The 27214-nt window shown below is 46.8% G+C and overlaps 2 protein-coding genes across 6 annotated transcripts in view; one reads left to right on the plus strand and one right to left on the minus strand.

The window, feature by feature from the left end:
- LOC139250701 (zinc finger protein 229-like) overlaps positions 1 to 27214 on the minus strand; it is a 103850-nt gene that overhangs the window by 15676 nt on the left and 60960 nt on the right. The window contains exon 3 of one of the 3 annotated variants that reach the window (XR_011591344.1): positions 15861 to 15873. The exons of the other annotated variants lie outside the window; for them this stretch is intronic. The gene's annotated coding sequence lies outside the window, so the exon portion shown is untranslated. Of the gene's footprint in view, positions 1 to 15860; positions 15874 to 27214 lie in introns of those variants that run through there. 3 annotated transcript variants of the gene reach the window in all.
- LOC139250704 (zinc finger protein 432-like) overlaps positions 16619 to 27214 on the plus strand; it is a 384699-nt gene continuing 374103 nt past the window's right edge. For 2 of the 3 annotated variants that reach the window (XR_011591353.1, XM_070873082.1), the window contains exons 1-2: positions 16643 to 16670; positions 17877 to 18041. The gene's annotated coding sequence lies outside the window, so the exon portion shown is untranslated. Of the gene's footprint in view, positions 16671 to 17876; positions 18042 to 27214 lie in introns of all 3 variants that reach the window. The other variant, XM_070873083.1, reaches the window with a different exon arrangement.

The raw sequence follows: 27214 nt of genomic DNA on the forward strand, positions 1-27214 counted from the left end.
GCACGCTCCTTCTGCTGCCTGCACTTGATTTCTGCATGCTCTCGGCAATGAGACTCGAGGTGACACTCGAGGTGTGTGTGCACGTAGTGGTTCGATGGCAATAGTGTTCCGTTGGGTAGGGTGGGGGGGGGGGAGGTGAGGAGGGAGCAGAGAAATCACAGTCCCGCATCAAACACTTATCCTACTAGTTCTAAGTAGCAGTACAATTAGAGCTGGTACGGAGAAAAAATTTTGTTAAGAATAAAGGGAAATGAGACATAGGCTTTTTTTTTTAAAAAGAAAAAAACCAGCACGGTGGTTTGGAAATGTGGAGAGAGTGAGGAAGAAGTCTCCCAAGGGTGGGGGGAGAAAAGTAAGGTGGGGGTTTTTCGGGGAGGGGGGGGATTTATACTCACTTCACGATCCATCGTCTAGGTGGTTGATTGTAGTCTATAGGCCTAATGTTTCACCCTTACTGGGGCTTCATCAGAGACCAGGAAAAGCAAGTGGGTCGGTGGGGGGGGGGGGGGGGTTCAAGGGTCAGAGGGTATCAGATTGATAACCTTACAGTGAGAGGTTATGGAGGGTTTAGAGCTCCCTACCTTCCACCAGGTCAATTGGAATGAAAAGGGCTGGGAGGTGGGAAAGAAACTATTTAAACCTCCTCCCTCTCAGTGATGAGCTGTTAATTGTGTGCTTTGTCTGGTGTTATGGTTTGTGTTTATACTCCTGGTGTGTTGTCTATGTGCTCAGTGGTCCTCCCTGTTTGTTAGGTACAAATGTGGAGCTCTGCTCCCTTTTTATTCGTGTTTGTGCATAGTGTGATGACTCACCTGGTTGAATGTCCGTGGTTGGGGTTTTTTGTGGGGCATCTAATGTTTTGATTTACTGATAGTTTGTTTGTTTCTTTTAAGTCTTTTACCCCATTTTTCCCTTACTTCCTGTACATTTTTGTTTTTTGATTTTAATAAATTATTTTTTTTTAATTAAAATTTTTTGTTTTTTTGTTTTGTACTTTTTTTGGTTTTGTTATAGTTTGGGGGTTAGTTCTGTTATGTTTTTGTTATTACCGTCTTTGTTCAATCCAGTGTTTTGTTTTATTTTCGGTTTGGTTCCCTACGTCGTCTGTTGTCCCCGATTGTTGTACACCCTTCTGTTTCCTGGTCTGCTCGGGGGGAGGGCAGTTTAGGCCTCTGTTTTACACACATTTCTGTTTAGTTCCTGTTTCCTTGAGGAGGAGGGAAGAGCTGGGGGTTGATTTAGGGGCATTTAGAGTTAGGTCTTGGGGTTAGGGTCTGCATTAATATGGTTTAGGTTAGGGTTCAGTCTTGGTGGGGGTCTAGGGTCTGGGGTTAGGATTGGGTTTGGGAGCTGTGGTGTGGGCTGTTCAGGTTTCGGTTAGGGTTCGGTTTTCGGGGTTTCGGATCCAGAGTTAGGGTTGCAGATTTGTGGTTGGGGTCTGGACTGTTATGTTTTATGTTGGGGTTAGATTTTAGGGGGGTTAGGGTCCTGGGTTAGGGTTTGGTTTTGGAGCTGGGGTCTGTGTTTACAAGGTTTAGGTTTATGAGGGTTAAGGTCTGGAGTTAGGGTTCGGTTTTGGGGCTGGGGTATAGATTTAAAGGTTACAAGTTTTAGGTTTAGGTTTATGAGGGTTGGGGTCTGGAGTTCGGTTTAGTTATTTTTGTTTTTTTTATATTATTTTAGTTAAGAGTATGATTCTTTCTGTTCTGGTTTCTTTTTGGTAAATTGGATTCTCTCTTAAGGTTTGGGATTAGTTTTAGTGTTTATTGTTACAGTCTGGGAACTAGGATTGGGTTTAGGGGTTATGGATAAGGCCTGGGAGTTAGGCTATTTTGTCACAGTGCTGCCCGGTCACAGTGCTGCCCGGTCACAGAGAAATGATCTGGGCTTGGGTATATGGGGCACATGATTAAAATCTCCAGGGAACACCAAAAAGGGCCCATGGCCACCTGTGAAGAGGACTTTAAGTGTCTTCATTTTCAATACACAAAATAGTAATTGGGGCAGGTAGATGTGAAATGAAATTTAATGCAGAGAAATGTGCTGAGATAGATTTTGAGAGGAAGAAAAAGGGTGGAAATGTACATTAAATGGTAAAACTTTCAATGGAGTAGAGGAGCAGAGAGATTTAGGGTTGTAAGATTCTAGCTAATTCCTTGTCTTATTAAGGATCAAGAATCTAGTGTTAGAACACAAGAAATAGGAGCAGGAGTAGGCCATCTGGCCCCCCGAGTCCGCTCTGCCATTCAATAAGATCATGGCTGATCTGATCCTGGCCTCAACTCCACTTCCCTGCCCACTCCCCATAACCCTTCACTCCCTGATCTTTCAAAACTCTGTCTATCTCCACCTTAAATATATTCAATGATTATCAGCAACTTTAATATCTTAAGAACTATAATTTGAGCAGATTCTCTGTGTTCTACCACATCAGAGTAAAGATGCAAGTCCAGCGTGTCCACAGTAACTGACACCAGGTCAGTCCGCTGGGTGCCCTGAGCTTGATCTCCGGTGTCTCCAGTCCCGACTGCCCCCTTACATCAGTCTCCCCTCACTTTTATACCCTGCACTGATCCACCTCTGGCACCGGACTCTTTGCCTTCTCTGCTGGGTTTTGGCAAGAAACTGGGAAAAGACAGCTGGAACTTCTCTAATCTGTGATTTACAAGGTCACTTTCCCAGGTTCCCAGCAGTTACTTTTCGTCAGTAATTTTCTCATTATCCCTAAACTCCCCTGCCTGCTATTAGTTGTTATTTCTTATAGTTTCACAATTATAGGTATAAACATCACACATTATAATCTAATCTATTGTGTTACTCACTCTGGTTTAAGCTTACATTGTGGTTACTCACAGACAAACCCTGTTCTTTCCCTTGATCTGATTACAGATTGCAACAGTGGGTTCAGTGAATGGAATGTCTGATCAGTGTTGCCATGGTGACCTGTCTGCAGTGAATCGATTGTTTGAGTTTCCAACTCAGACTAAACTTCTCTTTCCCATGATGCACATTATATCAGCCAGTTTATGTCAATGTGTTTTAGTCATGTTATGTTAATATGTCTTAAACCTACAAGGGCTTCAGTTAGACAAATCTTTAAAAGTAGGAGGACAAGTTAATAAAGTGGTTAAAGAGCACATGGTCCTAGGTTTTAGAAATAGGGGTGTGGAGTACAAAAGGGCAGAGGTCATGTAAACCTGCACAAATCATTGGTTCGGCTGCAGTCCCGATATTGTCAGGTTTTGGGGATCTTACACCAGGAAGGATGTCGAGGCCATGGAGAGGGTGCAGAGAGGTTCACTGAGATGGTACCAGGGAAGAGAGGCTTTAGTTATCAGGGGAGATTGGAGAAACTGGGGCTCTTTTCATTAGAACAAAGGGAAATTAGAGATCTGAGGGAGCTGTTCAAAGTTTGATCATAGAAACATAGAAAATAGGTGCAGGAGTAGGCCATTCGGCCCTTCGAGCCTGCACCGCCATTCAATGGGTTTATGGCTGAACATGCAACTTCAGTACCCCATTCCTGCTTTCTCGCCATACCCCTTAATCTCCTTAATAGTAAGGACCACATCTAACTCCTTTTTCAATATATTTAGTGAATTGGCCTCAACAACTTTCTGTGGTAGAGAATTCCACAGGTTCACCACTCTCTGGGTGAAGAAGTTTCTCCTCAGCTCAATCCTAAATGGCTTACCCCTTATCCTTAGACTGTGGCCCCTGGTTCTGGACTTCCCCAACATTGGGAATATTCTTCCTGCATCAAACCTCTCTAAACCCGTCAGAATTTTAAACGTTTCTATGAGATCCCCTCTCATTCTTCTGAACTCCAGTGAATACAAGCCCAGTTGATCCAGTCTTTCTTGATATGTCAGTCCCGCCATCCCAGGAATCAGTCTGGTGAACCTTCGCTGCACTCCCTCAATAGCAAGAATGTCCTTCCTCAAGTTAGGAGACCAAAACTGTACACAATACTCCAGGTGTGGCCTCACCAAGGCCCTGTACAACTGTAGTAACACCTCCCTGCCCCTGTACTCAAATCCCCTCGCTATGAAGGTGAGCATGCCATTTGCTTTCTTAACCGCCTGCTGTACCTGCATGCCAACCTTCAATGACTGATATACCATGAAACCCAGGTCTCGTTGCACCACCCCTTTTCCTAATCTGTCACCATTCAGATAATAGTCTGTCTCTCTGTTTTTACCACCAAAGTGGATAACCTCACATTTATACACATTATACTTCATCTGCCATGCATTTGCCCACTCACCTAACCTATCCAAGTCACTCTGCAGCCTCATTGCATCCTCCTCACAGCTTAGACTGCCACCCAACTTAGTGTCATCTGCAAATTTGAATATCCTAGATTTAATCCCCTCGTCTAAATCATTAATGTACAATTAATGATATAGACAAGGGGATTAAATGTGCTGGGGGCCCCAGCACAGAACCTTGTGGTGCCCCACTAGTCACTACCTGCCATTCTGAAAAGTACCCATTTACTCCTACTCTTTGCTTCATGTCTGCCAACCATTTCTCAATCCACGTCAGCACACTACCCCCAATCCCATGTGCTTTAACTTTGCACACTAATCTCTTGTGTGGGACCTTGTCGAAAGCCTTTTGAAAGTCCAAATACACCACATCAACTGGTTCTCCCTTGTCCACCCTATTGGAAACATCCTCAAAATATTCCAGAAGATTTGTCAAGCATGATTTCCCTTTCACAAATCCATGCTAACTTGGACCTATCATATCACCTCTTTCCAAATGCGCTGCCATGACATCCTTAATAATTGATTCCATCATTTTACCCACTGCCGATGTCAGGCTGACCGGTCCATAATTCCCTGTTTTCTCTCTCCCTTCTTTTTTTTAAAAGTGGGGTTACATTGGCTACCCTCCACTCCATAGGAACTGATCCAGAGTCTATGGAAAGTTGGAAAATGACTGTCAATGCATCCGCTATTTCCAAGGCCACCTCCTTAAGTACTCTGGGATGCAGACCATCAGGCCCTGGGGATTTATCGTCCTTCAATCCCATCAATTTCCCCAACATAATTTCCCGACTAATAAGAATTTCCCTCAGTTCCTCCTCCTTACTAGACCCTCTGACCCCTTTTATATCCGGAAGGTTGTTTGTGTCCTCCTTAGTGAATACCGAACCGAAGTACTTGTTCAATTGGTCTGCCATTTCTTTGTTCCCAGTTATGACTTCCCCTGATTCTGACTGCAGGGGACGTACGTTTGTCTTTACTAACCTTTTTCTCTTTGCATATCTATAGAAGCTTTTGCAGTCCATTTTAATGTTCCCTGCAAGCTTCCTCTCGTACTCTATTTTCCCTGCCCTAATGAAACCCTTTGTCCTCCTCTGCTGAGTTCTAAATGTCTCCCAGTCCCCGGGTTCGCTGCTATTTCTGGTCAATTTGTATGCCACTTCCTTGGCTTTAATACTATCCCTGATTTCCCTTGATAGCCACGGTTGAGCCACCTTCCCTTTTTTATTTTTACACCAGACAGGGATGTACAATTGTTGTAGTTCATCTATGCGGTCTCTAAATGTCTGTCACTGCCCATCCACTGTCAACCCCTTAAGTATCATTTGCCAATCTATCCTAGCCAATTCATGCCTCATACCTTCAAAGTCACCCTTCTTTAAGTTCTGGACCATGGTCCCTGAATTAACTGTTTCATTCTCCATCCTAATGTAGAATTCCACCATATTATGGTCACTCTTCCCCAAGGGGCCTCGCACAATGAGATTGCTAATTAATCCTCTCTCATTACACAACACCCAGTCTGAGATGGCCTCCCCGCTAGTTGGTTCCTTGACATATTGGTCCAGAAAACCATCGCTTATGCACGCCAGGAAATCCTCCTCCACCGTATTGTTTCCAGTTTGGTTAGCCCAATCTATATGCATATTAAAGTCACCCATGATAACTGCTGCACCTTTATTGCATGCACCCCTAATTTCCTGTTTAATGCCCTCCCCAACATCACTACCACTGTTTGGAGGTCTGTACACAACTCCCACTAGCGTTTTCTGCCCCTTGGTATTCCGTAGCTGCACCCATACCAATTCCAAATCATCCAAACTAATGTCTTTCCTTACAATTGCATTAATTTCCTCTTTAACCAACAATGCCACCCCACCTCCTTTTCCTTTCTGTCTATCCTTCCTAAATGTTGAATACTCTTGGATGTTTGGTTCCTGGGGGTCCTATCTTACGCATGGAGTAATTATCCTGGTTGTAATAATAATTACTTGCTGTCTGATTATCGGGTGTTTTAATATCTGCTGTAAAGTTATGATGGCCCGACTGATGCCAGTATCCAGTGTAATCGCCGAAGAAGAAGCACATCTGATGGAAATACCTGAAGAAACCATGGATGAAGAAACAGACGACGATGACACCGACCACTATCTTTGAAGGGTAGCCTAGAGCTACAGGCAAGATGGACATATGGAACATCAGGGAAGTTACATACCCCAAAGGACGAATATATGACAATATGATACTATCATTGTGGTCATCTGGATTTTGTGAACATCATCCAGGACCAAAAGGGGGAATATTGTTGGAGCGGATTTTTGGACATATACTGGACTAGTATACGGGACCAAACATTTGTTTTATTTTCCCCTTTAATGAATTTTGTAAGGGACAATACTGATGCATTATGTTTATATAAAAAAAATTGGAGCTGAAGGTGGATTCACTCTGGAGCCACCGACTCACCGACTGGTGGAAATAGTTTTTCCTCATTTACCTGAGGAGGTGCGTGGAGAGGCGGGAGTTCCGGGGATCGGAGAGGCCTACAAAAGGCCAGTGAGACCGGGAGCTGCATCGAGGAGCTGCTTGGAGAGGCGGGAGTTCCGTGGATCGGAGAGGCCGACAAAAGGCCAGTGAGACCGGGAGCAGCGTTAAGGAGGTGCGTGGAGATGTGGGAGTTCCGGGGATCGGAGAGGCCTACAAAAGGCCAGTGAGACCGGGAGCTGCATCGAGGAGCTGCCTCTACACTGTCCCATCAAACACTCCCAGGGCAGGTACAGCACAGGATTGCTGCACTCAGTGTTGCCATCTTTCAGATGAGTCATTCAACCGAGGCCCCATCAGCTCTCAACCAATATCACTCAAACAGATTATCTGGCCATTGCTGTTCATGGCAGCTTGCTGTGTGTAAATCATCTGCTGCATTTCCTATACTACAACAGTGAATGCACTTCAAATGTACTTTGATGTTGTTGTACTTCATTGGCTGTAAAGCACTTTGGGACATCCTGAGATCATGTGAGGTGCTACTGTTGTGGAAAAATATTTCCGAGACTGTATAATATATAAAGAGAGGTTTATTAAATCGGAGACAAAGCTTTGGGAGAAGTGTTAAAGACCCCTGTCTTTGAACCATCTTCTCAAATTGATATCTGCAGTGAAGTTCTTTTATCTTACAAATTACATCACTTTACAACACATGCTTTATCACTACAAAGCTGTTACTATCGAAGGCTAAGCTTTTGATATTAACCATCCTGCATTGTGACAGGGCAGTATAAATAAGTGCAGGTCTTTTGGCACCGGTATAAATAAACATACCCAGCACTTAACTCTCCAGTGTTCATTATCTCACTTTCCTATCTCCATAACTCAAGGCCCGCATACCTTGAAGTCTAACTGTTTTTTTTATATAAACATAATGCATCAGTATTGTCCCTTACAAAATTCATTAAAGGGGAAAATAAAACAAATGTTTGGTCCCGTATACTAGTCCAGTATATGTCCAAAAATCCGCTCCAACAATATTCCCCCTTTTGGTCCTGGATGATGTTCACAAAATCCAGATGACCACAATGATAGTATCATATTGTCATATATTCGTCCTTTGGGGTATGTTACTTCCCTGATGTTCCGTATGTCCATCTTGCCTGTAGCTCTAGGCTACCCTTCAAAGATAGTGGTCAGTGTCATCGTCGTCTGTTTCTTCATCCATGGTTTCTTCAGGTATTTCCATCAGATGTGCTTCTTCTTCGGCGATTACACTGGATACTGGCATCAGTCGGGCCATCATAACTTTACAGCAGATATTAAAACACCCAATAATCAGACAGCAAGTAATTATTATTACAACCAGGATAATTACTCCATGCGTAAGATAGGACCCCCAGGATTCCCCCTAACAGCTAGTCAAATCAGCCAGATCCTCCTGCTGTCATGGATAACTTCTTTACCTCCCTTCTTATGTGATCAGCGAGGTTGGTTATGTTTTCTGAATTATCGGGAATGTAAGTGCAACATTCAGCTCCAATTAAGGCACATGTGCCCCCGCTTAGTGCTAGTATATAATCGAGGGCCATTCGGTTCTGGAGTACCATTGTGCGTATGGCTACCATTTCAGCCGTTATGCCCTCTATTGCTTCAGCAGTGTCGTTAACTATCTGTTCCAGTACCCTCTCTAGATTACGTAATTCATCCATGGTGCATCCTATCCCGAATGGGAGCATCATGACTCCAAATAGCCTCTCTACCGGGGTAAGATCTCGTCTTAGTCGACCTGCTGTCTGTACTTCTGCTAGAATACATACCCGTCTGACAAAAGGGACCACATATCCCAAATAACAGGACCCCCTCCAGTTCTGAGGCAACCAGGGGTAGGCCTTATGCCCGCACACAAAATAAGTGCCATTGTATGCTGTTAGATTCGATCCCAATCTCTCTCTCAGCCTCCGTCGCCACCTAATCTTAGGGTCCCAGTCCTGGCTACTTGTCTGATTCTTCAAACCTTCTAATTCAAAGAACCACTGGTTTGTTGTTTCGCTGGCTATTATGTTCCACCTGGTGAGGTTAAAGTATATCCTGCTACAAAACCTGTTTAAACAAATGTCAGCGGTGGGCCTTCCAACTCCTGAGGTGTTGGTCAAAACCAGGAACGGGGATCGTACCGACCTATTGTATTCCAGCTGGTACCATCTGTCAAATGCATCCAAAAGGTAACACCCCGATCTCCACGTTTCTTTATCCCCACTCTGGTTCCAAGTATCATTTACTTCCCCTGTACCGTTTTGTCGCATTACCCACTCTTCCGAGATGTTAAGGGAGATTGACCTCAAGGGGATGCCTCCTTTGCTATGTATAGGGATGTGCGAACATACCCAGCAACTGGAAAAGTTCTCATTTTGTGCATAAACATAAGACATGTACAAAAAGGTATTCACATGTAACTCTCGTTTCGATCTAGCTAGCAGGCCGGACCTAACACGAACTATGATAATCGCACCGATCGCAATATATAGTTTCATTATCTTATTACTCTATAATTAACAAATAGTCAAAGGCAAAATGGCCGTATGGCTTGCTTGAAGAATCTCTCGCTGTCAATCTGTAAATAGACAAACAACAACAACTAATATGCGTGCTAAACGGCTGGTTCAAAAACCTTAAGCTGGGTCCGATGCTTCCATTGTCCATTCCCTTTAACATCGATGCAGGTACAAGTGTCCTTGCTGATTATAACCTCATACGGTTCTATCCATTTTTGGGGCAAACCCCGGTTTTCCCGGGAGGACCCTTACCATAACATGACTTCCCACCAACGGGACTTCAGGGAGCTTTGTAAGCTCTGCTTCCGCGTCTCTTTCTTCCTGATTGTCCCTAACTAATTTACGCATCCCTTTTAATTGAGTACCTAGTTCCAAAACATACCATTTTATTTTGTCTTTTAATGGGCCTACATCGGCCCCCCCTGTTATGATGTTCTCTGGTAATTGCATCGCCCTTCCTGTCATTAGTTCATAAGGAGTTAATCCGGTTGTCGGTTTGTTGTGGCTCTTAACTTCATCAATATAATGGGTAATACTTCTGTCCACGCTTTTCCTGACAGGCCTTTGCCAGGGCATTCTTAAGGGTACGGTTCATGAGCTCTACCATTCCAGAACTTTGCGGGTGGTAGGGGATGTGGAATTTTTGTTTTATGCCCATCAGCTGGCATATTGTTTTTACAATTTTTTTTTCGTGAAGTGGGTGCCTTGGTCAGAATATCCTTGCCACTGTTGAGGCAGTGCAATCACGTGTGGGGAAAGCTTCCACCCACCGGGTAAATTGATCGATAATCACTAGGCAATATCTTTTTCCATGGGATGGGGGCAAAGGACCTGTGAAATCAATTTGTACGTGTTCCCATGGCCCCCATGGACGGGGCTGGTGTCCCATTTTAATTTTAATGAGCCTATCTGGATTATATTGTGCGCACGTAACGCATCGATAGCAATATTTGGCAATATCTCTCCCCATCCCTTTCCACCACCAATCTCTCCCAAGACTCCCGGTCATGGCCTCTCATCCTGAATGAGACAGGCCATGATGCAACTCCAATAAGGTATTCTGTATGCATTCAGGCGCCATTACCTTTTCGTTTCATCTCCAAACGTTATCCTTCCCTTGCGTTGCGCCCTGCTTTGTCCACATACCTATTTCCTCAGAAGTGTCCTGGTGTAGTTTCTCAATAATTATCTGTTCGTCTCAGGCCCCAGCGGCACTGACTTAATTTTAATAATTTAAAATCATTATCAATGGAGAGTGGTTTTTTTTACCTCTTCAAATTCTTTTTTTCAATTAAACCAATATCTTTTTCACAGCTGATATCAACTGGTATTTAGTAAGTTATGTCTTTATCCATCGCAAACACCCCTTCTCCCCCATGCTGTCATATAATCCTGTACTACCCCAATGCATGTCTACTGTCCGTATAGATATTAACAATCATATTTTCCGATAATTCCAGTGCCTGGGTGAGGGCTACCAGTTCTGCCACTTGAGCTGACGACTCCCCATTAATTGGCCCTGATTCAACTGTCTCTAGATCCTGGTTAACTACGGCCCATCCGGTACGAGGTAGTCCCTCTACGTATTTTCGTGAGCCGTCCACAAACAAGATTTGTTCTGCGGTTTGAAGGGGGGCGTCTTTTATTCTATCCTCTTCCATATCCTCACATACCTCTTCGCAAAAGTGGGGTTCCCCTTCACCCATCATACCTTCTGCGGGGTTGTTTGCTACATCCCTAATTATGGTTACCGCTTTGTTGGGTGTTAAGAGTACTGCTTCCCACTTTGCCCGTCTCATATTAGATACAGTTCTCAGTTTTCCTGTGTTTAACATTTCTACCAATGTGTGTTTAGTGTGGAGAATGATGTTTCCAGTCATCACCACAGGCTTGCTTAATTTTACTGCCCAAGCTGCGCAATCTAGCGCGGCTATACATCTGGATAACCCAGTCACCACCGGGCTTTCGGTGGTAGAGTAATAGGCTATAGGTCTCCTTTTATCAGGGATAAAGTTCCGGCTGTAATTAAAGAGGCCCAGTACTTTCCTCACCCCCCTTACCGTTACTGGTCTCGGCATGTCCTTGACAGCCTTTTTCCTATCCGAGGGCATTTCTTTCAGCCCCTTGAGAGGCAGTACCCTAGGTACAGGACCTGGGATTTCCCTACCTGAGCCTTTTTGGGGAGTTAGTGGTGCTAACTGTTTCTTTTAAGATACCCTTTTCCACTAGCCCTTTTACTATTTCTACAACCGCTGTTCTAGCTTCAGGTCTTATAGGGTATTGTGGCAAGTCCCCCTTTTCTGCCCTCCTCCTGTCCCCGTGGCAGAGACCTTTTCCTTCATTATCTTTTTCTTTTCTAAACTGCTAAAGCTTACTGTTTTAGTCTTTTTCAAAAGTCCCTTTTACACCTTCACAGATAGCTCACCACTCGCCCAGGAGTTTGACCTGATCCCTGAAGTATTTCTAAATTTAAAACTCTTTTTTTTTTTACTGAGCTAGAAGCTTTTGTGTCAAGGTTTTACTCAAAGGAAAATGGGAGCGTTTTAAAAGGCATTCTTTATCTCATTCCTAGACTAAATTTATGTCTTGCAACCCAATTGCATGTTTTCTTTCGACAAGTAAGTGAGCGTGTCAAATTCTTTTTTTTTTACTACCGGGACCATGTATTTTTATCTTTTACTCAACAAACCTATCCTTTGTGCATTTCCTAGCTCCGTAACTTATCATCCGAATATATTCACACCTTCGTTTCTAACTTAAAATGTAATACCATAAGGTTCACAGTTTCTTAAACTTCCCACATACAGGACAACACTACGAAGGGTTAAAAAAAAACATTTCACTCTGTTTGGAAAGAGTGGGTGGAGCTAAAACAGGCAGGCAATGCCACACCTTCTTAAAACAGGCTTTCATTCATTCCACAGTCAGAATTACTCGAGTACTCTCTTCATTCAAAATAGACACTCACAAAAGTCTCTCTTCATTCAACAAAGCTTATGTCTGGATCCATATGTCACTTAAGATAGTCACTATCAGCTTTTTTTTAATGGCATTACGTAATTATGCAAGTTACAATTAATGATAGGAATTAATTAATGACCCGGGCAGCCCGCGTTTTACATTCCCTTCCTTACCTTCCATGTTCGCCAGTCTCGGACGTTTCCCTTTGTTTCTGTAATACTCATGGCCACGACTACTCTGTGGAGACCCTTTGTCTTCACAACAAAGCTAGCGTGTTTCCTTACCACCAGAGTTTTCGGCTCTAGGTTGGATCAATCAGTTCCCTTCCGCACCGACCTTATTTACTAAAGGGACAACTCAAACTGGTTAGTCAGCCTCTTCCCGCTATCTGTTTACTCGTATATTATACACTATCCCGTCGTGCCCGTACACCTCTCTTTTCAGTCTCTAACACCAGATTCCAGATACTGTCTTAAGTGATCACGTCTGATCAGACAGTAGCCTGTCGACTACGCCATTTTGTTGTGGAAAAATATTTCCGAGACTGTATAATATATATAAAGAGAGGTTTATTAAATCGGAGACAAAGCTTTGGGAGAAGTGTTAAAGACCCCTGTCTTTGAGCCATCTTCTCAAATTGGTATCTGCAGTGAAGTTCTTTTATCTTACAAATTATGTCACTTTACAACAAATGCTTTAGCACTACAAAGCTTTGACTATCGAAGGCTTAAGCTTTTGATATAACCTATCCTGCATTGTGACAGGGCAGTATAAACAAGTGCAGGCTTTTGACACCGTATAAACAAACATATCCAGCACTTAACTCTCCAGTGTTCATTATCTCACTTTACTATCTGCATTAACTCAAGGCCAGCATACCTTAAAGTCTAACTGGTTTTTTTATATCGAGCATAATGCATCAGTATTGTCCCTTACAAAATTCATTTAAAGGGGAAAATAAAACAAATGTTTGGTCCCGTATACTAGTCCAGTATATGTCCAAAAATCCACTCCAACAACGGTATCCAATTAAAAGCAAGGGCATACAAAGTGGCCAAAACTAGTAGGAGGACAGAAGATTGGAAAGCTTTTAAAAGTCGGCAAAGAATGACTAAAAAAAATCATTAAGAAAGGGATGATAGACTATGAAAGTAAACTAGCACAAAATATAAAAACAGATAGCAAGAGTTTCTATAGGTATATAAAAAGGAAAAGAGTGGCTAAAGTAAATGTTGGTCCCTCAGAGGACGAGAACGGGAATTAGTGATGGGGAACATGGAGATGGCAGAAACTCTGAACAAATATTTTGTATCAGTCATTATGGTAGAGGACACTAACAATATTCCAACAGTGGATAGTCAAGGGGCTATGGGGGGGTGGGGGGAGGAACTTATCACAATCACTGAGAAGTAAGGTAATGGGTCTAAAGGCGGATAGATCCCCTGGACCTGATGGCTTGCATCCTAGGGTCTTAAGAGAAGTAACGGCAGGGATAGTGGCTGCATTGCTTATAATTTACCAAAATTCTCTGGATTCTGGGAGGTCCCAGCAGATTGGAAAACGGCAAATGTAACGCCCCTATTTAAAAAAGGAGGCAGACAAAAAGCAGGAAACTAGACATCTGTGGTTGGGAAAATGTTGGAGTCCATTATTAAAGAAGCAGTAGCAGGATATTTGGAAAAGCATCATTCGGTCAGGCAGAGTTAGCATGGATTTATGAAGGGGAAGTCATGTTTGACAAATATGCAGGAATTCATTGAGGATGTAATGAACATGGTGGATAAAGGGGAACCAGTGGATGTGTATTTGGACTTCCAGAAGGCATTTGACAAGGTGCCACATAAAAGGTTACAGCGCAATATAAAAGTTCACGGGGTTTGGGGTAATAGATTAGCATGGATAGAGGATTGGCTAACAGAAAACAGAGAGTCGGGATAAATGGTTCATTCTCGGGTTGGCACTCAGTAACTAGTGGGGTGCCGCTGGGACCCCAACTATTTACAATCTATATTAACAACTTGGAAGAAAGGACCGAGTGTAACGTAGTCAAGTGTTCTGACGATGCAAAGATGGGATAAAAAGCAATGTGTGAGGAGGACACAAAATACCTGCAAAACGACATAGACAGGCTAAGTAAGTGGACAAAAATTTGGCAGATGGAGTATAATGTTGGAAAGTGTGAGGTCATGCACTTTGGCAAAAAAAAATCAAAGAGCAAGTTATTATTTAAATGGAGAAAAATTGCAAAGTGCTGCAGTACAGTGGTACCTGGGGGTATTTGTGCATGAAACACAAAAGGTTAGTATTCAGGTACAGCAAGTGATCAGGAAGGCCAATGGTATCTTGGTCTTTATAGAAACATAGAAAATAGGTGCAGGAGTAGGCCATTCGGCCCTTCGAGCCTGCACCGCCATTCAATGAGTTCATGGCTGACCATGCAACTTCAGTACCCCGTTCCTGCTTTCTTGTCATACCCTTTGATCCCCCTAGTAGTAAGGACGACATCTAACTCCTTTTTGAATATATTTCGTGAATTGGCCTCAACAACTTTCTGTGGTAGAGAATTCCACAGGTTCACCACTCTCTGGGTGATGAAGTTTCTCCTCATCTCGGTCCTAAATGGCTTACCCCTTATCCTTAGACTGTGACCCCTGGTTCTGGACTTCCCTAACATTGGGAACATTCTTCCTGCATCTAACCTGTCTCAACCCGTCAGAATTTTAAATGTTTCGATGAGATCCCCTCTCATTCTTCTGAACTCCAGTGAATACAAGCCCAGTTGATCCAGTCTTTCTTGATATGTCAGTCCCGCCATCCCGGGAATTAGTCTGGTGAACCTTCGCTGCACTCTCTCAATAGCAAGAATAGCAAAGGGGATGGAGTATAAAAGCAGGGAAGTCTTGCTACAGTTTTACAGGGTATTGGTAGGCCACACCTGGACTACTGCCTTGGTTTCCATATTTACAAAAGGATATACTTGCTTTGGAGGCAGTTCAGAGAAAGTTCACTAGGTTGATTCCGGAGATTAGGTTGTTGACTGACGAGGAAAGGTTGAGTAGAATGGGCCTATACTCATTGGAATTCAGAAGAATGAGAGATGATCTTATCAAAATGTAAAAGATTATGAGGGGGCTTGACAAGGTGGATGCAGAGAGGATGTTTCCACTGATAGGAGAGACTAGAACTTGGGGGCATAATCTTAGAATAAGGGGCCGCCCATTTAAAACTGAGATGAGGAGAAATTTCTCTCAGAGGGTTGTAAATCTGTGGAATTATCTGCCTCAGAGAACTGTGGAAGCTGGATCATTGAATAAATTTAAGACAGCGGTCGACAGTTTCTTAACCGATAAGGGATTAAGGGGTTATGGGGAGCGGGCAGGAAAGTGGACCTGAGTCTATAATCAGATCAGCCATGATTGTATTCAATGGCGGAGCAGGCTCCAGGGGCCGTATGGCCTACTCCTGCTCCTATTTCTTGTGTTCTTATGTAAAAGGCCGATGATAATCAGCCCTTGATGAATCGACTGACTCTGGCAGATAGGGACATGATCTTTGGGTTTGAGCTTCCCGTGTGCTAATCTTCTCCTTCTAACACCCTGTAAAAGGAGTTTACAAAAGTCATCACTGTAAGTACAGGATAGAACTTCAGAACATTCTCTCCTTCTTGTTCCTGTCCCATGGGCCATGCAGCGCCGATACACCTGGGTAATCTGGGCCTGTCACTGATGCGAAAACCCGCAGCTCCCGCCCCGCTGGACACACACGTGACAACCAATGGGCCAATGGTTTTCCTGGTGCCCTCCCCGCCCCTGGTGCCAGGCTTGGTACACAGCCATCCTGTGGGTCGGTGCCCTCCCCTGGTACCAGGCTCAATACACGGCCATCCTGTGGGGTCAGTCACCCTCCCCTGGTGTCAGGCTCGGTACACGACCATCTTGTGGTGTCGGTGCCCTCCCCTTGTGCCAGGCTCAGTACACGGCCATCCTGTGCGGTCGGTGCCCACCCCGCCAGGCTAAATAACGTCACAGAGACGGCGTTGCCAGGTTACTGAAGTCACACAGCTCGCGTTGCTGGGGTTCTGACGTCACACACCCATTATTGCCGGTTTGCTGACGTCACGCAGCTCGATCTGCCGGATTGGTGACGTCACTGGCGCTGAGTGAGCGGCGGCGCGGGTTTGAATCGCAACCACATGACCCGGAGCGAGCCCGCCTCCGACTGTGGGAGTGGGCGGGGTAAATGGCAGATACAAGGCCGCGATTGGTGGTCGGCCTGTCAATCAGCCAATTGCAACGGCGGACAACGCCTCCCTGAGCGCGCTGTGAGGCGGCACTGCGCATGTCCGGGATCACCGGAGACCGGGTGTTGGTGAAGGTAAACAAGATGGCGGAAAGTGAGCGGAGCTGAGCGGCATCGGGGGGAGAGGGGGCCGAGGGAGAGTGTCCCGGGGAGGGGAGAGGGAGAGTGTCCCGAGGGGAGAGGGGGCCGAGGGAGAGTGTCCCGAGGGTGAGTGTCCCGGGGGGGGAGAGGGAGAGTGTCCCGGAGGGAGAGTGTCCCGGGGGGAGAGAGGGGGCCGAGGGAGAGAGAGGGGGCCGAGGGAGAGAGAGGGGGCCGAGGGAGAGTGTCCCGGGGGGGAGAGAGGGGGCCGAGGGAGAGTGTCCCGAGGGGAGAGAGGGGGCCGAGGGAGAGTGTCCTGGGGGGGGGGGAAGAGGGGGCCGAGGGAGAGTGTCCCGGGGGGAGAGAGGGGGCCGGGGGAGAGAGAGGGGGCCGAGGGAGAGTGTCCCGGGGGGGGGAGAGGGGGCCGAGGGAGAGTGTCCCGGGGGGGGAGAGGGGGTCGAGGGAGAGTGTCCCGGGGGGAGAGGGGGCCGAGGGAGAGTGTCCCGGGGGGAGAGGGGGCCGAGGGAGAGTGTCCCGGGGGGAGAGGGGGCCGAGGGAGAGTGTCCCGGGGGGGAGAGGGGGTCGAGGGAGAGTGTCCCGGTGGGGAGAGGGGACACGGACACGCGCATACACACTGACAGAGGCACACCCCCAGAATGACTGGGGAGGGAATGGCGGGCGGGCGGTTCCTGCGAAAGCTGAGGGACTCCTGTAGTCGTCTCTCTCCCCGCTCCCCTCGGCTCCTCGTCTGGGGCCCAGTGAGATCAGACAGTGTGTAACCCGGGGGCCCAGTGAGATCAGACAGTGTGTAACCCGGGGGCCCAGTGAGATCAGACAGTGTGTAACCCGGGGGCCCGGTGAGATCAGACAGTGTGTAACCCGGGGGCCCAGTGAGATCAGACAGTGTGTAACCTGGGGGCCCAGTGAGATCAGACAGTGTGTAACCCGGGGACCCAGTGAGATCAGACAGCGTGTAACCCGGGACCCAGTGAGATCAGACAGTGTGTAACCCGGGGGCCCAGTGAGATCAGACAGTGTGTAACCCGGGGAGAATTCTGGCGATTTTCTGTAAGCCCAGACGTGTGGGACAGAGATCTGAGGAAAAGGATAAAATCAAACAGAAATACTGGACATACACTTTTCTGAAACGTTGTAAAAATACTTTACACTACATTCCACTTCATAACATTAATAATTTAATTTTCTGCCCTGTGATAATTAGATCTCCTGGTGAATGGCGGAGTGATTGAGAAAGTTCCACAGCTGGAAGGAAACGGGGATTGTGGACTGAGGAACAACAGCAGGTGAACCAGCACAGGATTGTGAGAGCACCAATCAGTGAGCTCTTCCGATTGAAAGCGCTTCAATAGATCGACTGGGGAGAAAGGTAAGAGAAAGTGCCATTTACTCAGATACACACCGGTCCTGTAGACAGTACACACAGGTTACAAGGTAAGACAGGAAATGAGACCGGGGGAGACTAACCACCGAGTACAATTATCCAGCATGAGGCCGTGCAATGGGATGTGAAGTGAGATCAGTTTCTGTCTCTGAACACAGTCACAGTGAATCTTGTGTGTGTTTTAGAGTAAAGGGCTTTGATCTAAGAGGTGACTCCAGTTTGAGGCACAGCCCAGCAGATGGACCGGTCTCTGTACATTAGGTGCGGCTGAACTCACACTGACACCATCAGATCTCAATGTTCAAATATTTCCCATCTGGTGAGAAAGCCAATGGAAAGATTGAACCGGAAGCATATCGTCAATTCACTGGTCACGGTGCACAGACCCATCTGAAAGACCAGCACGCCTATCACCCACAGAATTAATTATTCATTCATGGACATTTAGAATGATAAGAAAATATATTGATAACGACTTTATATTGATAACTACTAATATTGAAGCATTGATCACTAGAGATATGTAGTATTCTAATATACTGAAACACAGATATGGAGAGTTGCAATTTATTGATTGGCCTCGTACTTGACCCCGAGATGAGCTTCCGAACCCATATTCCCTCGATCACCAAGTCCGCTTACTTCCACCTCCATAACATCGCCGGTCTCTGCCCCTTCCTCAGCTCATCTGCTCAAACCCTCATCCATGTCTCTGATCGGCCTAACACCTCGCACTCTCCGTAAACATAAGCTTAAACTTAGGGGGCAGATGAGGGGGCTCATCTCGGGGTCAAGTATGACGCCAATCAATAAATTGCAACTCTCCATATCTATGTTTCAGTATATTAGAATACTACATATCTCTAGTGATCAATGCTTCAATATTAGTAGTTATCAATATAAAGTCATTATCAATATATTTTCTTATCATTCTAAATGTTCATGAATGAATAATTGATTCTGTGGGTGATAGGCCATGCTGGTCTTTCAGATGGGTCTGTTCACCGTGATCAGTGAATTGACGATATGCTTCCGGTTCGATCTTTCCATTGGCTCTCTCTCCAGATGGGAAATATTTGGTTAGTGGAAGGTTTAGAGGGGATTTGAGAAGGGCGGGGGGGGGGGGGGGGGGGAGGCTTCTTTACACAGAGGGTTGTGGGGATCTGGAACTCACTGCCTGGAAGAGTGGTGGATACAGAAACCCTCACCACTTTTAAGAGATGGTTGGATGGGCACTTAAAGTGCCGTAACCTGCAGGGTTACGGACCTAGAGCTGGTAATTGGGGTTAGACTAGATCACCTCTTATTGACCGATGCAGATATAATGGTAAGTGCTGCAGGGAATCGAATATGGCCAGGGTGATCTGGACTAGTTTCGATCACTTGGATGGGTAGGAGAGAAATTTTCCCACATTTTCTTTCCCTAAATTGGCCTGGGTTTTACTTGGTTTTTGCCTCTCCCAGGACATCACACGGTTCTGGTTGGGGTGGAGTATTGAATGTTTCGGTCAAGGGGTGTCGCAGTTGTGTGAGGCGGGCTGGTTGGGCTGGGTGCTATTTACCTTTCCGCCATTGTTCATTGTTCATAGGTTTATATGTAACCTTCAGGGCTGCTGACCGAGGGCCATGCGGCTCTTTGTCGGTCGGCGCGAACACGATGGTCTGAAATGGTCTCCTTCTGCGCTGTAAGTTTCTATATTTCTTCAACACTCCTGCCCGTATCCTTACTCAAGAACACAAGAAGTAGCAGCAGGAGTAGGCCATACGGCCCCTCCTATCTGACCCGCCATTCAGTAAGATCTCTATTCGATAGATAATTTTAAAGATTCACAACTCTGAGTGAAGAAATAGCTCCTCCACATCGTCTTAAATCACCGATCTCTTATCCTAATACTAGGACCCCTAACTCTAGACTATCCAGCCCTTGTCAATTCCTCTCAGAATTTTATATGTTTCAATGATATCACCTTCCGTTCTTCTAAACTCCAGAGAATATAGGCCTATTCTACTCAATCTGTCCTCAGCCCTCTCATCCCAACTTGTACCAATTTCCGTTCACCCATCACCCCTGTGCTCGCTGAACTACATTGGCTCCTGGTCCATCAGTGCCTCGCTTTCAAAATTCTCATCCTTGTTTTGAAATCCATCCAGGACCTTGCCCCTCCCTACTGCTGTAACCTCCTCCAGCACGACAACCTTCAGATCTTTGCATTCCTCCAATTCTGGCCTCTTGAGCAGCCCCAATTTTCAGCAATATTGGTGGCCGTACCTTCAGCTGCCGAGGCCATAAGCTGTGGAATTCCTCCCTAAACCTCTCCACCTTTAAAATGCTCCTTAATACCTACCCTTTTGAACAAGCTTTCAGTCACCTGTGCTAATATTTCCTTACGTGACTGGGTGTCAAATTTTGTTTGCTAACAGTCCTGTGAAGTGCCTTGGGACATTTTACTACGTTTAAGGCATGATATAGATGCCATTTGTTGCTGATAACTGAAGATATTTTGAATCGTAATATAATGAATCTACAGGCATGGGGAATTGCAATAGATTGATAACTGCAGAGGAAGAGGATTGTTATGTATTGCTAATAACGTGAATTCTTTTAACGTGAGGTGGCCCTTGCACATTCGCTACCACACGGGCTTGGCAGAGCAAGGTCTTGGTCCAATGGCAAGGGGATCCAAGATGACGGGAGACCAGGCTCTGCTGCATGTTTTCTCTGGTACTGACTCTCACTGGGATACAGTTTTCTCTGGCACTGACTCTCACTGGGATACAGTTTCCTCTGGCACTGACTCTCACTGGGATATAGTTTCCTCTGGCACTGACTCTCACTGGGATACAGTTTCCTCTGACACATTTACTGTACCTAATTCATGCTGTCCCTGCCCTGAGAGTGCATGATGGGACAGTTTAGAAGGAGCTTTAACCTGAAGCTGATCAGGAGCTGTGGGTGGAAAGTTTTCAGTGCAGTGGCAGATCGTACTGCTGCTGAATTTTAATTGATCAGCTGCCAGCAGTGCGGTCGGGACGGACACCGAAGTGTGCTCTGCGGCAGTGTAGAGGGAACTTTACTCTGTATCTAACCCATACACCACCTAGTCTGTGGGAATTTAGTGTGAATTTGAAATCAATTGCTCGGATAGATAGAGAGAAATTTATTCTGCTGCTTGGGGTGTCTAGGACGAGGGGACATCACCTTAAAATCAGAGCCAGGCCATTCAGGAGAGATGTTAGGAAACACTTCTTCACTCAATGGATGGTTGAAGTGTAGAACTTCCCACAATAGGCAATCGATGCTCGCCCATTGAATAATTCTGGGCCAGTTGTGATGTCTGCCCAATGACCGTTGCTTGTTCCCTTGGATTGGATCTTTATTTATTCCCTTTGGTTTGTTTTCAGTTTCACTGCTGGACCCACCACTCAAAGCACTTTGTCTGATCAGCCCCAGGGAATGAGCAGACTCCTCCCTCCTCTCCCACACTGCACCGTCTCTCCTCCTCTTTCCCCCTTGGTTGTGTTCCACACTCTGGGCCTTGGGCCTTCCCTGGGGATTCTCAGTATGAACAGCGAATGTGTGTTAAGACAGGATGTCCCAGCTCGCCTCCCCTTTCCCCCTTGGTTGTGTTCCACACTCGGCCTTGGGCCTTCCCCGAGGATTCTCAGTATGAACAGGGGGATGTGTGTTGAGACAGGATGTCCCAGCTCTCCACCTTTAAAGGGACATGGAGAGGACCCACTGGGCTGAATGGCCCTGCTTTATGACATCGCTGCAGTGCCTAGCAACCAATCTCCCTGAGCCCTGCTTATTATGGGCTGGCAGTGTCTGATGGGACAGTGAAGAGGGAGAAAGACTTGGATTTATTTGGCGCCTTTCACGACCAAAGGATCTCTCAAAGCGCTTTACAGCCAATGAAGTACTTTTGGATTGTAGTCACTGTTGTAGTAAGGGAGAGTTACCCTGTATCTAACCCGTGCTGTACCTGCCCTGGGATTGTTTGCTGGGACAGTGTAGAGGGAGCTTTACTCTGTATCTAACCTGTGCTTTCCCTGCCCCTGGGAGTGTTTGATGGGACAGTGCATACGGAGCTTTACTCTGTATCTAACCTGTGCTTTACCTGCCCCTGGGAGTGTTTGTTGGGTCAGTGTAGAGGGAGCTTTACTCTGTATCTAACCCCGTGCCGTACCTGCCCTGGGAGTGTTTGATGGGACAGTTTAGAGGGAGCTTTACTCTGTATCTGACCTGTACTGTACCTGCCCTGGGAGTGTTTCATGGGATAATGTAGAGGAAGATTTACTGTGTATCTAACCTGTGCTAACCTAGCAAGTTGTGAGGGGGACGCCAATAATCTACAAAGGGATATAGAGAGGCTAAGTGAGTGGGCAAAACTTTGGCAGATAGAGTATAATGCGGGAAAATGTGAGGTTATCCACTTTGGTCGGAGAAATAATAAAGCAAATTATTAATTAAATTGTGAGATTACAAAATGCGGTGGTACAGTGGGATCTGGGGGTCCTTGTACATTAAACACAAAAAGTTAGTATGCAGGTACTGCAATTAATTTGGAAGGCAAATGGAACGTTGGCCTTTATTGCAAGGGGGATGGAGTATAAAAGTAGGGAAGTCCTGCTACAATTGTACATAGTGTTGGTAAGACCACACCTGGAGTACTGCGTACAGTTTTGGTCTCTTTATTTAAGGAAGGATATACTTGCACTGGAGGCAGTTCAGAGAAAGTTCCCGAGGTTGATTACTGAGATGAAGGGGTTTTCATAATGAGAAAAGTTGAGCAGATTGGACCTGTCCTCATTGGAGTTTAGAAGACTTAGAGGTGATCTTATTGAAACGTATAAGATTCTGAGGGGGCTTGACAGGGTAGATACAGAGAGGATGTTTCCCCTCGTGGGGGAATCTAGAACTAGGGGCATAGTTTCAGAATAAGGGGTCGCTCATTTAAAACTGAAATGAGGAGGAATTTCTTATCTGAGGGACGTGAATCTTTGGAATTCTCTACCTCAGAGAGCTGTGGGGGCTGGGTCATTGAATGTATTTAAGGTGGAGATAGACAGATTTTTGAACGATAAGGGAGTCAAGGATTATGGGGAGTGGGCAGTGAAGTGGAGTTGAGACCTGGATCTGATCAGCCATGATCTTGTTGAATGGCGGAGCAGGCTCGAAGGGCCAAATGGTCTACTCCTGCTCCTATTTCTTATGTTCCATACCTACCCAGGGAGTGTTTGATGGGACAGTTCAGAGGGACTATTACTCTGTATCTAACCCATGCTGTACCTGCCCTTAGAGTCTCTGATGGGACAGTGCAGGCGGAGGTTTACTCTGTATCTAATCCATGCTGCACCTGCCCTGGGAACGTTTCATTAGACAGTGCACATAAGAGCATAAGGAACAGGAGTAGGCCATACGGCCCCTCGACCCTGCTCCTCCATTCAACAAGATCATGAACTCAGCTCCACTTCCCCGCCCGCTCCCCATAACCCCTTATCCCCTTATCGTTTAAGAAACTGTCTATTTCTGTCTTAAATTTATTCAATGTCCCAGCTTCTACAGCTTTCTGAGGCAGAGAATTCCACAGATTTAGAACCCTGTGAGAGAAGAAATTTCTCCTCATCTCTGTTTTAAATGGGCGGCCCCTTATTCTAAGATCATGCCCTCTAGATCTCGTCTCCCCCATTAGTGGAAACATCCTCTCTGCATCCACCTTGTCGAGCCCCCTCATAATCTTATACATTTCGATAATATCGCCTCTCATTCTTCTGAATTCCAGTGAGTAGAGGCCCAACCTTTCCTCATGTCAACCCTCTCATCCCCGGAATCAACCGAGTGAACCTTCTCTGAACTGCCTCCAAAGCAACTATATCCTTTCATAAATATGGAAACCAAAACTGCACACAGTACTCCAGGTGCGGCCTCGCCAATACCCTGTACAGTTGCAGCAGGACCTCCCTGCTTTTGTACTCCATCCCTCTCGCAATGAAGACCAACATTCCATTCGCCTTCCTGATTACCTGCTGCACCTGCAAACTAACTTTTTAGGATTCATGCACAAGGAGCTGTCCTGCAGGAGCCGCTGCTCGGGAATCCGTACCTCCACGACCGAGGTTTTATGTGGCGGTCGGAAGAGAGGGCTGTGGCTGGTGAGGTGACCAAGGTCAGGGACCTGCTCGATGGTGGAGGAGCGGGCTGGATGGTGCCAGGCACGCTGGCGCGGCGCCTAAATTCAGCCGACATCCGCCACACGGTCGAAGCCATCGAGTCGCTAAAAACAGCTTTGGGCCCTGACTCCGTTAGGTGCATCGAGGAGGCTCAAGCACGTGGGGAGATCCCGTCCGAACTGACCCCCGTCCGGACGGAATTCCTCATCGGCGCCAAACCCCGGAACCTCCCTCGGGGGCCGGCGCCTCACAACTTGAGCCGCCTCGGGGAAATCCCCTCCGTGCCTTTCAGTTCCGCGCGGAGGGGTTTCCTGTACGGGCTGCTCCTGCACACCCTCAACTTTGCCATCCTCGCCGGCCGTCCGGACACGCCATGGCGTACCATCTTGCCGTCCGGAGGAGGCGGGGGTCCCCGATGGAGGGCACTCTACGCAGGGGTCCTCCCACTATTCATCGGGGACTTGGCCTGGAGGGTGGTGCACGGAGCAGTGCCGTGCAACAAATTTTTAAGCCGGTTCACGGACTCCCAGGCCGCCTGCAATTTCTGCGGTCTGGAGGAGTCCGTGTTCCATGTTTTTATTGAGTGCACGAGGTTGCAGCCCCTGTTCCATTATTTGAAGGGGCTGCTCCTGAAATTCTGGCTGCACTTCAGTCCCACCCTCCTGATCTTTGGGCACCCTGTGCGGAGGGAAGCGGGTAGGTCCGAAGGCCTCCTCGTAGGACTGCTCCTGGGCACGGCCAAGGGTGCCATCAGCCGGTCCAGGCAGCGGGCGGTCGAGGGGGTCGTTCAACCTGACTGCCTGCCTCTCTTCCGTTCTTACATCCGGTCCAGGGTGTCCTTGGAGATGGAGCACGCGGTGTCCACCGGTACGCTCGCGGCCTTCGGCGAGAGGTGGGCACCGGAGGGACTGGAGTGCATCATCACGCCCGGCAACCAAATTTTAATTTGATTTTACGTTTTTAAGTTTAATTTGTTTTAATTGCCGGTGCTTTTAGTGTCCCCCTTCCCTTTTATAGGGGGCACTGGGGAAAATTGTGAATTTAGTGCCCAAAAAAAAAACCAAAAAAAGAAAAACACAAAAAAAAATCAAAAAAAGCGGGGGGGAAAAAAAAAAAGGGCCTTGTAAATGTCTGGAGTGTCACCCAGGTCGGGTGGCACCGTTTAATGTTTTATGTTTTCGCAGGTAAACTCAAAAGAGTTTCATGCACAAGGAGCTGTCCTGCAGGAGCCGCTGCTCGGGAATCCGTACCTCCACGTCCGAGGTTTTATGTGGCGGTCGGAAGAGAGGGCTGTGGCTGGTGAGGTGACCAGGGTCAGGGACCTGCTCGATGGTGGAGGAGCCTAAATTCAGCCGACATCCGCCACGCGGTCGAAGCCATCGAGTCGCTAAAAACAGCTTTGGGCCCTGACTCTGTTAGGTGCATCGAGGAGGCTCAAGCACGTGGGGAGATCCCGTCCGAACTGACCCCCGTCGGGACGGAATTCCTCATTGGCGCCAAATCCCGGAACCTCCCTCGGGGGGCCGGCGCCTCACAACTTGAGCCGCCTCGGGGAAATCCCCTCCGTGCCTTTCAGTTCCGCGCGGAGGGGTTTCCTGTACGGGCTGCTCCTGCACACTCTCAACTTTGCCATCCTCGCCGGCCGTCCGGACACGCCATGGCGTACCATATTGCCGTCCGGAGGAGGCGGGAGTCCTCCCACTATTCATCGGGGACTTGGCCTGGAGGGTGGTGCACGGAGCAGTGCCGTGCAACAAATCTTTAAGCCGGTTCACGGACTCCCAGGCCGCCTGCAATTTCTGCGGTCTGGAGGAGTCCGTGTTCCATGTTTTTACTGAGTGCACGAGGTTGCAGCCCCTGTTTCATTGTCTTAAGGGGCTGCTCCTGAAATTTTGGCTGCACTTCAGTCCCACTCTCCTGATCTTTGGGCACCCTGTGCGGAGGGGAGCGGGTAGGTCCGAGGGCCTCCTCGTAGGACTGCTGCTGGGCACGGCCAAGGGTGCCATCAGCCGGTCCAGGCAGCGGGCGGTCGAGGGGGTCGTTCAACCTGACTGCCTGCCTCTCTTCCGCTCTTACATCCGGTCCAGGGTGTCCTTGGAGATGGAGCACGCGGTGTCCACCGGTACGCTCACGGCCTTCCTCGAGAGGTGGGCACCGGAGGGACTGGAGTGCATCATCACGCCCGGCAACCAAATTTTAATTTGATTTTACGTTTTAAAGTTTAATTTGTTTTAATTGCCGGTGCTTTTAGTGTCCCCCTCCCCTTTTATAGGGGGCACTGGAAAAAATGTGATTTTAGCGCCCAAAAAAAAACACACAAAAAAAAAAAAGAAAAACACAAAAAAAAAACATAAAAAAGAAAAAAAGGGCCTTGTAAATGTCTGGTGTGTCATCCAGGGCGGGTGGCACGGTTAATGTTTATGTTTTTTTTCAGGTAAACTCCAAAAGAGTTTCATGCACAAGGACCCCCAGGTCCCTCTGCACCGCAGCATGTTGTAATTTCTCCCCATTCAAATAATATTCCCTTTTACTGTTTTTTTTTTCCCCAAGGTGGATGACCTCACACTTTCCGACATTGTATTCCATTTTCCAAACCTTCGCCCATTCGCTTAACCTGTCCAAATCTCTTTGCAGCCTCTCTGTGTCCTCTACACAACCCGCTTTCCCACTAATCTTCGTGTCATCTGTAAATTTTGTTACACTACACTCTGTCCCCTCTTCCAGGTCATCTATGTATATTGTAAACAGTTGTGGTCCCAGCACCGATCCCTGTGGCACACCACTAACCACCGATTTCCAACCCGAAAAGGACCCATTTATCCCGACTCTCTGCTTTCTGTTCGCCAGCCAATTCTCTATCCATGCTAATACATTTCCTCTGACTCTGCGTACCTCTATCTTCTGCAGTAACCTTTTGTGTGGCACCTTATCGAATGCCTTTTGGAAATCTAAATACACCACATGGTTAGGTTCTGGAATGCACGGCC

This window comes from Pristiophorus japonicus, unplaced genomic scaffold, assembly GCF_044704955.1.
Source record: "Pristiophorus japonicus isolate sPriJap1 unplaced genomic scaffold, sPriJap1.hap1 HAP1_SCAFFOLD_416, whole genome shotgun sequence".
Classification (NCBI taxonomy): domain Eukaryota; kingdom Metazoa; phylum Chordata; class Chondrichthyes; family Pristiophoridae; genus Pristiophorus; species Pristiophorus japonicus.